Source organism: Erpetoichthys calabaricus, chromosome 11 (genome assembly GCF_900747795.2).
Source record: "Erpetoichthys calabaricus chromosome 11, fErpCal1.3, whole genome shotgun sequence".
Taxonomy (NCBI): Eukaryota; Metazoa; Chordata; class Cladistia; order Polypteriformes; family Polypteridae; genus Erpetoichthys; species Erpetoichthys calabaricus.
Genome location: NC_041404.2, coordinates 116,087,686 through 116,102,126, shown reverse-complemented (window position 1 = coordinate 116,102,126; position 14,441 = coordinate 116,087,686). Strand labels below are relative to the sequence as shown.

At 40.3% G+C, this 14,441-nt stretch overlaps 1 protein-coding gene across 1 annotated transcript in view; it reads right to left on the bottom strand.

The window, feature by feature from the left end:
• LOC114642856 (lysophosphatidic acid receptor 6-like) overlaps nt 1-11,799 on the bottom strand; it is a 45,202-nt gene extending 33,403 nt beyond the window's left edge. The window contains exon 1 of the mRNA XM_028791615.2: nt 11,590-11,799. The gene's annotated coding sequence lies outside the window, so the exon portion shown is untranslated. The remainder of the gene's footprint in view (nt 1-11,589) is intronic.
• Nucleotides 11,800-14,441: the final 2,642 nt, after the last annotated feature.

Here is a 14,441-nt window from a genome sequence, read left to right as displayed (position 1 = left end):
GTCGTAGCCATACGGGTTCGTGTTTGTATTACTAATCACTGAGCTCCTTCCATTTGGAGCCGTGACTCTGTTGCCTCTGCTGTGTCAGAAGCGTGTTGTGGGCGCGCTCGTTCATTGTGTTTATCCTTACGGGCTCGTTTTATATTTCCGTTAGTTGAGCTCTTTCATTGTGGAGCCGTGACGTCTTTGCTTCTGGCGTGTCTGAAGCGCGTCGTAGGAGCCTCCGTGTATTGTTTTTATCCATGCGGTCTCGTCTTTGTATTTCTGTGGCCGTGTCGTTAGGTAGAAGTCGTTTACTGTTAGGAAGCATACTCCAACTTACACACACTGACTGCTGGCACAGTGGATTAGAGCAGGTGTAGTTGACAGGTCGTGGTGTTTGGGCGCCACCTACTGACTCTGGGAACTACTGGCTCGGTTTTGTATTACAAATCGTTGAGCTCTTTCCATTTGGAGCCGTGACTCCTTTGCCTCTGCTGACATCGACTGCTGGCGCAGTGAATTAGAGCAAGTTTAGTTTACAGCTTGTGTTGTTTGGGTGGCACCTACTGACTCTGGGAAGCTGCTGGGTTTGACTCTGGGGCTCTGCGGCGCAGTGCGCATACACTTCGGTGCGTCCGCCGTGCATAAATTAAACTGTCGTTTAGTAATATAGATGACAGGACCAGACCGGAACACAAAGAAATGTTAATATCGTGCGCCGCAGCAGCGCCTGCACTATGGACAGCACATTCTGTTGCCCAGAAACAGCCCTGGGCAACGCGACATTTTTAAAACAATACAGACCTAACGAACGCTCGGACTCAAAGCAAATGTCTGATTATATCGTTTTGTATTACTTTCATATACTTCGGTGTTAACGTCTGATGATCCACACAGTCCAGCAATAACAGGAACAACAACGATGATGATGCCAGTAATAATCATTATCAAACTGTAGCCAAGAAGAGACAGACATGGCGAAATAAAATTACGGCACCTGGACTGTAGCTCGTGAGGGAATTGCTAAAAGCTGATTTAACCCACACTATGATCATCTCCCAAATGGCCATATATTAAAACTTGTGTTAAAACTTAGCAGATATCATCCTCTGGTGCTCACCCCCATTTGTGAGATTCGCCCTGGGCTCGCTACTACAGCAGCTGTGTGCTTGTTTATTTGTTGTTTTTGTTTGGATAGGTAGGTAGACTGCATCATTTGCATATATAAATATTTACACCTATACGAGGGACGTTCAAAAAGTTTCAGCACATTTTTTTAACTCTATTTATTATGGGTTTCAAAAACAAATGACATTGCTTTTCTACATAGTCACCTTCGTTTGCGATGCAATTTTCCCAGCGTCGTACCAACTTTTTAATGCCCAATTACTACTCCTCCTGGCCTTCACCATTTCCAACAAAAATACAAAAGTGCAGAAACTTTTTGAATGTCCCACGTACATATATATATATATATATATATATATATATATATACATATACATATTTGCATACATACAGTAAATAAGAATTGAGGGTAAAGATTCCTATTTAAAGATAGTCATTTCACTGAATGTTGTCATTATACTAAGCTTTCAATTTATTTTATTAATTTAAACAACATGTATATGTTACAGTCTTAGTTAAAAGAAAGAAAGAAAAAGAAAGAAAGAAAGTCACCTATCAAAAGGCACACTTTTACCTGGGGGTTAAATATCTCTCTATTATAATAAAAAAAATCTTGAGATGAGAGATGACTTTCTCAGAGAGACACTTTCACGTCCCGCGAGACGAGACTTTGTGCCAAGAGATTTAACCACGCCCGGGGCCAGAAATAAAAGACAAACAGTAGATGACAAAGTAGAACGTTGTAAAGAATTCAAAAATGTTGGCACCATACACATGCAGAGCAAGTTGGAGATAATGGAAGTATGAAAGTTCAAAAGTCTCAAAAAAATGATAGTAAAGATCGCATTAGCGCAAACAACCGGACATTATTATTCGGTGAAATAACCAAACAGCGAAAAGAGAACGAATATATTGTTTGTATTTAAACTTTAAGTCGGAGACTTGTAGATCGTCTAATTCGCATTGCCATCTGGGAAAAGAATTAAAAGATTTGTTGATTGATGAAAGTGAAATCCACATATGCTGTTGAGCTTGGGTCACAGAGTTGCACAGATACACAGGACATTTTAGAGACAGAAACTTTATTCAAACACTTCAGACAAACATCAGGAGTGAATCGAGCTCCATATGTAGTTGGAGGGGACAGTTCCAACTCTCAATTAAAAGAACAGAAAATCTTCCTCTTCATAGGGGCACGCCTCGGGAGCGGGACCCCCAACAGGAGCAGAGGATGTCTGGGGGAGAAGGGAGGCAAGGCAGTGAGACAAAAGGACAGCTGCAGTACAGGCTTTTAAATACTCGAAGCGCCGCACGAGATGGAGATCACACGGCACAGCAGCAGCAGCAAGCCAGGAGCTGATCGAGCAAAGAGGAGGTAAAAAAAAAAAAAACTGTATTTGTTTCCCATTGCATCACCATTTAAGAGGGGGATCTGGAGGAGTGACAGCGTCTCCTTGGGGTGCGCGTTCAGCCCCCCTCTTCACAAGGAGAGCGGCAGAGACCTGAAGTGGCTGGCACTGCATATAACTATAGAAACAAAACCACAGTTTTAGCAACAGGTAAACAGGTTAAGCCTTTGTTTTTAAATTTCCTTTAGATACGTGTTAAAAGCCGTAGATAACTATTAACTACGAATACAGCCTGATTCCTCCTTATGTTCTGAAATGGGACCCCCTCAAAAGCGTATTTTTTGGAGACAGTCTTGTAAACAGACATTGTTATAACTCGACATTCTCAAATTGTGAGTCCTAAATATTTCACTGTCCCCAGTCCTGTCTCCAGATCTCAATGTGCAGGTCTGGCAAAGAGGGTGACAGGGTGCCATTTACGGTTCTATTCAATAAGGGCGCGCACAAAAAGGCGACCTTCAAAAGGTCGACCTCAATTGGGCGCGGAGAATAAAAGCGCACATAAATAAAAGCGATCTTCAAAAGGGCGACCTCAATTGAGCGCCGAATAAATGCGCGCGCAAATAAAGGAGCACTTCAAAAGGATGACCTTCGGAGCGAATTAAATTAATTGTCCTTGATTATGCTAATAGACCGCATCTCGAATATCTACATGGCATTGCACATAATCTACAGCTTCAAGTGTAACTTGCTTTCACCTTTTTATACATTCAGTCATTGCCTTAATCTAATTTTCTATAATTTTGAAAACAACGAAATATGTTCAGTCATTGCCTTAATCGAATTTTCTGTAATTTTGAAAACAACGAAATATAGAGAGATTTAGAAATCGTTCGTTAGAAGTAGTTCGTTAGAAGTTCATGCTTTAATTAATTGGATGTTTTAATATTCTTGCTTTCACCTTTTTATACGTTCAATCATTGCCTTTATCTAATAAATTTTCTGTAATTTTGTTGCGTTTGCCTTTATTCGCTGCGCCCAATTGACGTCACCCTTTTGAATCCCTCCTTTATTTGCACGCGCAGTTATTCGCCGCTCAATTGAGGTCGCCCTTTTGAAGCTCGCCTTTATTTGCGCGCGACTTTATTCGCCACTCAATTGAGGTCGCCCTTTTGAAGGTCGCCTTTATGTGCGCGCCCTTATTGACGGATACCGCCATTTACAACATCGCCTAGTGCAGCAAAAATCTTTGAACTGGCTCTGCTTACAGGGAACTTGTGTCCTCTGGTGTATGGATGCCTCTAGGGTGGTCCAGTGTGAGTGTTTGTGTGCCCTCGTCCTGCCCAGGAGATGCCTGTCTTGCACCTGTTAGTGCCATGACTTCATTGCATATGTGAATACTGAAAAAGAAAAATGAATGGATTCTGTAAGTTTATCCTGGCCAAGTCCCGTTACTGTGTATACCGAAATAACACATTTTTCAAAATAACCAATGCTTTTTGTTGGCCCGGACAAACGTTGATGCAACATCATTCTAAATGGATTTCGTTTGAACGAAATGTAAATTTCAGTATAACAAACATCTGTTTCAACAAAAAATGGACACGGAAGATAATAATGCGATGCAAAAAATACTTAATACCACACCTACAGTACATTTTCGCCGCGGCTCCGGGAACCTGCAACATGCTGTCACCTTCTTGATGGTCTAAAAGAAAGTTACAGACTCTTGTGAAATTTCTGGTGTCAGGCAATCTCGGTGAGAGTGTAGGCGTGATATCATCCAATGTATCCAAATTCGGAATCAGTGCGCCCCCAGTAGGTAGGTGGGTAGCTCGTGTGCGGAAAACGTATTGTTCGACTTTTATTGTGCTTCTCAAAATTTTCTTTGCGATAAACAAAAAAGATGAGAAACAGTGACAGTTGACGCTGAAAGAAAAATGAACAATCCTGGAAAAAAAAGCTGATACTGCAATGAAGAAAAATGACATGGCGAAAGCATTGGAATCGCGCCTTCAATACGGTCAACAATTTTGAAGGATCGAAAAAAACAGAAGATTGGGCTTTGGGACCTGAACGAAAATAAATTAGAAACGTGTTTGAATTTACATCTAATGTCTCATTTTTGTTCTGTATTCATACATGTATTGCTATAAAGAAAAGTTACATCTAACGTCTTATTTTCAGATGAAATGTTTTTAGTAGTTTAAGAAGCGCTGTTTTTACTTTTTCATATTCGAAGTATAGGGACAGTATTGTAATCGTCCAAAGTTTCGATGTCGAGATTTTGATTAATCTATTTCCGTTAATCAGAAGTGGTACTTTGCCTTTTATTCATGCAGCTTTAGAATTCGATTTTTTCAACTTTACTTTTATAATAATTATTCAATATATTATTAGTATTCTGTCCCCGAACGCCGTATTAGCAAGGCTTCTCTCCCAAGACCCAATCTGTACGCAGTGTGCGTCGCCCCACTGATTGTAGTGAACTTGGACAGATAGTTTACTCACCAAGAAGTTAAGGCTGAGAATCTATATACTTTAATGTAGATTTCTTGTCAGAAGTAATACAAGTATTAGGACGTAAAACCATTGATAACTTGAAGGTAAAAGGACGATAATTTCCTTAACCTAAATACAATATGGTGGGAACTAAAGTAAAGACAAAAGCAGCGCCAATAGCAAAAGGGGAGGTAGGGACATACCAAATGTATTACTTAAATGGGGGTGGAGGTAGGAATGTACCAAACAGTTGAATAACAATATTAACACGGGCTGCTGTAGCAGCACAATTAGTTTGATTTGATTTGTTGTTAAATGTTCTTTAAAGCAGTGTTTTCCAACCTCGGTCCTGGGGCCCCACTGTGGCTGCAGGTTTTTGTTCCAACCGGATTCCTAATCAGTGACAACACCTGATAACACTGATCTCATTTAATTAGCTGGTATTATTTTTCTTTTATTCTACATTCAGAAAAGCACAGCAGCGTGATTTTTACATTTATAAGACATTTAGAAATATTACTGCTTTTGCTACAGATTTAAATGCTTAACTCACTTTTGTTGATTTCTTTCTACTTTGCCCTTTGCAGTTTTTCCGCTTCGTTGTATCTTATTAATGACAATAAAAAATGAGCAGAGCAGACACCCAGGCAAACAACAGGGAATAATCAAACTACTTTAGCATCAGACCCACTAATTAGTAAATAATGGATTAATTAAACAATTAGAACACCTAGAAAAGTAGAATGAAAAGCAAGATGAAAATATTGTTAAAAAGAAAAAAATGCATTATTCCCATATAACTGCTTGGTACATTTATATATATATATATATATATATATATATATATATATATATATATATATATATATATATATATGGTTGAAATGGTTTTACTGTCAAATAATGCAAAGCGTATGCGACATATATATTTTATTACACACACACATATATATATATATATATATATATATATATATATATATATATATATATATATGTGTGTGTGTGTGTGTGTATTTTTTAACCAAATTTAGTTTTCTAATTACTATATTGTTCCCAAAACACAGAACTTGGGAAATAACACATCACTTAATTATCCCAGGAGTCCAATTAAAAACAGAAGCTGATTGGAACAAAAACCTGCAGCCACAGGACCGAGGTTGGGAAACACTGCTTTAATGTACATCTTCTTCTTCTTCTTTCGGCTGCTCCCGTTAGGGGTTGCCACAGCGGATCATCTTCTTCCTTATCTTTCTGTCCTCTCCATCTTGTTCTGTCACACTCATCACCTGCATGTCCTCTCTCACCACATCCATAAACCTCCTCTTAGGCCTTCCTCTTTTCCTCTTCCCTGGCAGCTCTATTGATAACATCCTTTTCCCAATATACACATGATATAAAAATATAATCATTGTCTTGCGGTTTACTCCTCAAATAACCATCCCCATATCTGAGTATACGAGAAAGTCTAGGGGAGACCACTCCCGATTTTTTAGTATTGTCAAGCTTAGATCACGGACTTAGTTGCACGAGAGACAGAAAGGTGAGCCCAGGTTGAATGCTAAATGTTCTAAACATCGTACGACAAGCACAATGCGCAGTAAGCCTGGTCCTGCGGAGGACAACCAATTACTTTGCCGTTGGTTTACCGTTTACCAGACACAGTAAAGCAGCTACGGAGCTGGCATTGCGTGTCCACTACTAGGCTGCTCTGCTCCTTAACCGGCTGGCTACTCATTCACCTCTCATTATTCAGTTCCAGCCAGCCAACTCTGATACTTCTGTACAAACTTTGTCAAGCTTCAGTTGAGCTTTAGTAGTTAAAATATTTATTGAGTCATGCAGATATCTACTGCTGAATGTTCAACGTTTTAATGCAAGAAAATCCATGACTACTGCGCTTTACAAATACGTGACAGTTGGGGTGCTCCAACGCTTACGCTTTTTAACTTTTTACAGCCCTTTAAACATCACATTTACACCTTTATAAAAGCAACTTACAACATCTGAGATACAACTGGTTATATTTTACATTTCTTGTTCCAATTGGAGCACAGGAAGGTGAAGTGACTTACTAAGGGTCACAGACTGTCAGTGGTGGGATTTGAACCCCCAACCTCCAGGTTTGAGGTCCAAAGTTTTAACCACTGCACCACACTGCCTACATCCCAGTGCATCCCATTCATTAGATATAGGAGTGTGCCAGTTTTGCCAGTCTTTTTGACCCAAGTACCCACATTAGGCCGAGCAAAACTCGACTGACACTTAACAAAGACTCCTGTCGTTTTACAAAAGTGTGACAATTGGGGTGGGCCAACACTTTTTAACCCTTTACAGTGCCCTTTAAACCTCACAGGTAATCCCATTCATTAGATATAGGAGTGTGCCAACTTTGCTAGTTCTTTTGACCCAGGTAACCGCGTTATGTCAGGCAAAACTGAACTGAAGCTTGACAAAGTTAACACAAAAGTGTCAGAATTAGCTGGCTGGAATTGAATAAGGAACGGCGAATGAGTAGCCAAGTAGTTGCACTGCTGCCACTAGAGATGGTAAATTGCCAGCGACCCTGGTCAACAACAGTATATGTATTTTCCTCATATTCATTATAATGAAATATTTCTATGGTGCCATGAATTTCTTTACAATGGGATTCCTTCTGTATATTGCAACAACCATGGGGGTTAAGAGGTGGACAAATGCACTCTGACGTTGACAGCAGGTAGGTAGGTCTTAAAATGGTCATTGATTATTCTGCATATGAAGCCGCCATCTCCTTTGCTGGCTGCCCTCCAGTGTGTCTGCCACTGCTCTGATCATCCACGGCTCCCTCCATGTCTCTAATCTGCCTGGATCACCACCTGCACATTCACACACAGCTCACTGGGGGTCAGAGGCAACACCATCTGTGACAGAGAAGCCGCAATCCTTCCCAAGAATCACTAGCAGCCACACACCCAGGCCAACAGATTTCGGGAATGGAGAAGTGTCTCCTGCGAAGTGCTTGTGGCTATGTGCCCTCACCATCCATGTTCTTCATGGTCTCCTTTTATGAGAAGTTTTTCCTAACACTTTACAGGCAGTGGACTTGTTTAAGTTCGATTTTGGAATGGATAGTTGCTTCACTTTACTAAAGCAATCTGAATACTTTCATTTGAAAAGTAAAAATGCCTTTACAGGGTATTTTTTCAAGACATCGTCATTATTGTATTACTATTGTAACGTCCCTGGTCCAGACCTGAGAGGGACACATTCCCAGGATGGAGTTACACTCTTAAAATTAAAAGTTCTTCAATGACATTTTCTGTATTTTTTACTGGGTTCTGTGGTTCCTTGTAGAACTATTACTTGATAAAGCATCTTTTCATTTTGGGAAGGGTTCTTTGCATGTGAAGTTGGTTCTTTGTGCTTTGAAAAAACTCCCTAATATGTAGGGAGAAAATGAAATCTCATGTTTGGTAGGCTACCTAGAAGGACACTAACAGATGGAGAAAACCTGGATTTAGCCTGTGTTATTATATGCACCAACACTCCTTTTAAAATCAGGACCCATTGGTATTTCACAAATCTGTTAACATCCATTTGTGGTTATTTACTGTATCGAGCCTGTTACACATTTAAATAAATTAATGTTCTTTCTGGACCCTCCATGTGGATGAGTCTTGGGAACCAAAATTGGTTCCACACTGGCACCTTTATTTTTAAAAATGTCCCCCACAAAAGCAGCTCCTGAGAGTGTGAAGGGGATGGAGGGAGAAGATACAGTACGTCAAGAAGCACTTCAGACATATCTCCCTGCTGCAAGACTCCATTGGCCTGGGTACAGTGCTGCCAGCAAGCCTTGGGTTTGGACCCTGCCCTTGGGTTGGCTCATGGAGCTGGAGCAAAGTGTGGCAAAGTGGCTGCCTCTGAATCCAGACAAGCAGGGCATACATCTGGGCACAGAGAGAAAGCCACTACAAGTGTGTGGTGCCACAGGAGACCTGAATGGTGATGAGAAGCAGCCAAGAAAGGAGGTAGCAGGTCCAGCCCAGAAGACACAAATGGTCCTTTGAAAGGGCAGTTAACACCAACGTTGCACTGAGTGCGAAGTCCACGAGTCCTTCTCTTGCACCCTGGAGTGTAACATTACAGGTATTACTATAATTTTTATAATAGGACATGTGAACTTAAGAAATTTGACAAATGAGAGAAGACCATTCAGCCCACCATTATCAATTAGTATTATTGTGGTCCTGTTTAGGAAGAACTTAAAATGGTGCTTGGCATTTTTATATGGTCTTACAAAGCTTTTCTGTCCCTCCTCTTTTGGGAGATGCCGCACAGTTTCAGATTATTAAATTCAAAAGCCTCTCCTGCTTCAGCCATTCTCAGTGTGGTGTGGCATGGAAAATAGTTACATGTATCCATGTTTTAGCAAGTGTGGGCCAGAAGCCCAGCCTGCAAACTCTGGAATCTCTGCAGCCCGGACCCTCCACCCTGGAATTCCAAGTAGGTGGAGTTAACTTACTCAACAGTACGTGGGATTGTTTTAGTCCAACAGTGGGCGAACCTCCAGATGTCTGCAGCTAGCTAGACTCTATTGGTGCCCTTTGAAGTCAACCCCACCTACTCGGACTGCCCACTGGAGTCAATTCCACCTATCTGGAGATCCAGGGTGGAGACTCTGGGCTGCAGAGATACGTTTTTGAGCATGGAAAGGGCGCATATCCGTCACAAATGCTGACCTTGCCAAGTTGTGAGTGGTCTGTTGTCCAATAGCATACCGTCCTTTCTTAAAGGACATTCACATTATCTTCGTTGTACCTTGATGATGCCCTGCCTCTCCCCCAATATCAGAGAAACAACGCGCAGCCTCTCTCGCTTATCCGATCGGTATTATATAAAAAGTGATAAAAAACACGCCTAAATCAAAGGGAGGGTGGTGCTCTTGTATAGCCATCTGTCAATGTTACAACCGGTCTTTTATTCTTGGAAGCCCCTCTCCTCTGTTCTCCTGTCGACACTCTTTAGATGCGTCACCCATCGACAAAGCAGAAAACCACAGGGAGGTGTCGGGAACCGCCGAAACAAGGAGCTTTACTTCCCCCTCTAAATAACCTACAATCATGTTGTTTGGCATTAATCTTAAACTGTTGTAATGACAGACTGAGACGACAACTACGTAATGGGGGAAAACTCAGCGAAGGGATCAGGGGGTGCAACAGCACTATCAGCGCATGCTCCTGTATGTGCGTGCGCATTGTAATCGTTATACTGTACACTCATTTGTTCTTCGTGCAAATTTAATAAAACCGAGAAACATTCTGTGCGATTTTCGTGAGATTACCTTTTCCAGTTTACCTGGAGATCGGTAACTTCTGCAAGTACATTTTTGGATTTTTTTTTAAAATCATACATCAGCTGCAGCTGACGGCGAAGTGAACGAAAAGCAGTGAAAGTCCCGTAAACGCCCGGCACACCAACTGACTCGTCCGGCTGCTGGAGGCAAATAAACCGTGAAAGCAAAGTAAAACAAGTTAGTAAATGGAAGTAGCGCGTACTTCAGGTGCGTTTTGGAACCTGATGAGCTGATTTCATGGGTGGAGCATTTAAAAAATTTGCAGTTACTTAATTACAGAGTCAATTTTTGTTTACTAAATATTTTTTGGAATAGTGTGTCATTTTAAACAATAAAAGCGAAAACAGAATGCAATTACATGTGTTAGTACTAAATACCTGTTTTTTTTAAAGCCAGTTTACAACATCACGTAGTTGTACCCCAAATGTGTTCGTGGTGGCTCAGTAGACTTCACAGACGGCGGATTACAATTCAAGTGATGTTAAAATGACATCAAGTGCTGTGCTTGACGTTTGTTAGTCCTTGGTTGTCTGTGGGTCATTGAAGCTCAAATTCTTAAACCTTGCATTTTTTAAAGAAATACCCGAAGATTTAAAATTTTCGTTTGAGCCGCAAGGTAAAAATGGTGGCTGCTTCCGACTATGGTTTACAGATCTGGAGATCTGCTGATCAAGAGAAGTACAGAATCATTGTGATCTGCTGATTATGTAGCCGTGAGGTTGTCTCCTTGTCACTTACTATAAATACTCAATACAGATTGGTTACTCCAGATAGTGAATACATATTTGTAACTAAATTCGGAATATATGTTTATTCACTCTAACTACTGAATACATAATCAGTTCACTCTAACATCTGAATACATATATTTTTTCTTTAAATTCTCAGTACGTTTGTTCACTCTACAGTAAATATGGAATACATATCACCCATCCATCCATTTTCCAACCCGCTGAATCCGAACACATCAATTCACTTTAAATTCTAAAACATATCAGCTCACTCTAAATTCTCAGTATGTTTGTTTAATCCCGAGTTATCCAGAGAGTGATGCTTGGATAATTCCTTTCCCCTTTCATTCAGTACCTACGTTTCTAATTTATTCCTGAATGCAAAGACAGAACTGTGCCATTACTTCAGCAAAGCAGCCAGGGATTTCAGGACTGTCCAGTAGCTTGACACAACTTTCAGCACCTATAAATGTCACTAATTGTGACTTAAACTTCACAGCTATGCTTTACAGCATTCCAGTAAGAGCTGAAGGTTCTCTGGCATTCCCAGGTTACTCACCTAATCGCGTTCCTTTTCCTTTGCAGACCAAGCACTGGGGCCTCTTCGTCTGGATGCCTTGTCAGAAGCTGTTATAGTTTACAAGGATGGTGAGTTGCTTTTATCACATGAAGCAGGAAGAGAAACTGGTGATGTGCTGGTGACTCGATTGTGATGGATATTTTAGTTGCCTTGGTTTTTATCACATGTGTTGAAATAATTTATTAATGACAGTGTAAAAAGGCACTGCTTTTGAAGAGTGATGTCATCTGTGATGCACTACTTGTACTTCCCTTTCTATTTCTTACTCATATTTATATTCCGTGTTTAAAAGGATACATATTTTTTATCAAACCTTGCATATAAAAAATAATTAAATTAGTAAAATATTTTTAATATAAAACACAGACCTTTAAGAACTTTAAGGTGAGTCTTGGTTAAATGATAGGTTTCAGAGTTTAAAGGAAAAGGCAGCCCTATCCTGTAAACCCAATTTAAGAAGCTCTCATAGAGAATATTCATAGACGCGTTGTGAGTGCAGCATGCCTGAATTCACTTTTATTATTTAGGATGTGTGGTGAGAGTCAAAAGAATTAAGACTGTGAAGCAGATATTTGGAATGTCAAAGAAAACAACGGACACCTCATACAGACATGAGAAGAACATGCAGACCTCCCAGAATGTGACCACATCAGGAATCTGACTTGTGCCCATGGATCTACGAAGCAGCAGCCCTAACCAATTCACTTGTGTGCTGACAATGCGGTGCTAGTGCCGTTTTTGCCCCTTGCTGGCCATGGACTTCTGTTTGTATTGTCTCAGATTTAACAGCAAGGAAGACTTGATGTGAGGAGTAACAAACACAAACAGGAATTCTGTCCTCAAGGTAAAAGACTTTATGAACCTTAACACATTGGTCAGTAGCATATTCAGAGTGCTCACCTGCCATGTTACCCTAAACAAGTCACGTAACTTCCCTTTGCTTCAGTTGTAGAATTTATCAAATATATGGATCTGCACTTGATTTACATCTATACTGAACATAGGTGGGTGGCACTGTGGTGCAGTGGTAGTCGCAGTAAGGAGACTGGGGTTTGTGTCCCAGGTTCTCCCCATGTCTGTGTGGGTGCTTTGTTTTCCCCCCTACAGTCTAAAGACATGCAGGTTAGGTGGTTTGGCGATCCAAAATTGGTTATAGTGTGTGTGTGTGTGTGTGTGATGAACTGTCCAGTATTTATTCCTAACTTGCGCCCTATGCTAGCTGAGATTGACTCCATCTCCTCTGGTGACCCTATTCAGGAATAAGTGAGTTAGAAAATGACGGATGATTGAGAGAACAAAGGTTGCTTGATAGACTTAAAACTGATGTAAATTGGGCAATGTGTGATTTTAATGAAGTGGAGAGCTAAAGAAGGACAGAAAAACTCCAGATGATAAAGTCGTAGCATACATATAAGTGAGGAAGGGCTGCAAACACTGATGGAGCCAATGGTCTAAGCATGAAGTACAATACAAAAATGACAAAAGTGTAATGTGGAGGTCATGGGTTGGGGGGCTAGTCATAGAGAGGCTAGGAAAGTTAATAGAGGACATGAGCAGAACATCACAATAGACCGAAAGAGCTGAGACAGCTAACAGTCAAATTCTCTCTACATCAAATCAGACATTTGAAATCAAATACAAGGTGTCTGCTTCAGATATAATGCCCAGTAAGATCTGTCTCAAATACACTTCCTTCAAGTATTTGATTTACTGCTTAAATAAAAGAATTCCACTGGATTCAGCCTTTGATATTTCTGAACACCTACAGTACATCAGGTCCTGAGACTCCTCAGTCCTTTCAAGCCTAAAGAGTTTTATTTGCCTTAGCCTCTCAGTGTAGCTCATGTCGATTATCTCAGCAGCACACAGCTTCTGGTGCCACAGTTTTTTTTAAGTGGAGACAAGGATTGGCTCCAGCAGACCCCCGTGACCCTGTGTTCGGATTCAGCGGGTTGGAAAATGGATGGATGGATGGGACTAGAACTGCACACATTACCTCAGGTGCAGTGTTACTGATTTATGTTTTCTACTAAATAAAATGAAATTGTGTATGTTAATGTTTCTTGTTTATCATGGCGCTGGAAAGTGGCAATGTCTTGCATGTTACTCTCTATATTGCAATACTACTATGGAGGTTAACATAGCATTTTGTGGGAATCTGTCATGAACAAGAAGAAGTACTTAACACATGAAATGGACTGAAGCATTTCAGTGTTGACTAATGTTGACAGACATGCATTTCTCCAAACAAAAGTGCAAAATGGAAAATGTAGCCTGATAGAATAACATAGCGCAAGTCAGAAATGAAAGCTAGAACTGTGGTTTTCAGGTCAGCCTGCCTATTGAAGCACTTAGACTAAAACACTGGAGGGCTTTATTCCATGGGGTTATTAAGAGTATGGTGAGACATGAGAAGAATAAACGCTTGTAGGAGAGTCAATGGCTCACTCAGATGACGGAACACTCCAGCCCTGACAGAGTTTGATAATACCAAACAACATAAAAAGATACTTCCTACTCAAGGTACTTTTTAAAAGTCTAGTAATGAAATTGTATATAGTCTTCAGTAGACTTTGATAGATAATCAGTGATTGATTTTTTAAGAACTCAATTGTTGGCAAAGACAAACTTCATTGTGAAACATTTTGACATAACATTAGACTAAAGTTCTATTAGTACCTTATCCTTTCAGTATAATATAAGTGTTATTTGTTTACTGTAGATATTGAAAATAGGCTTTTATTACTCTTTAAATAAAAAACACATAGCCGACCCATTGTTGTGTGAAACAATAGCCCAAATGTCTGAAATTTGCAGATTACTTGAATGAA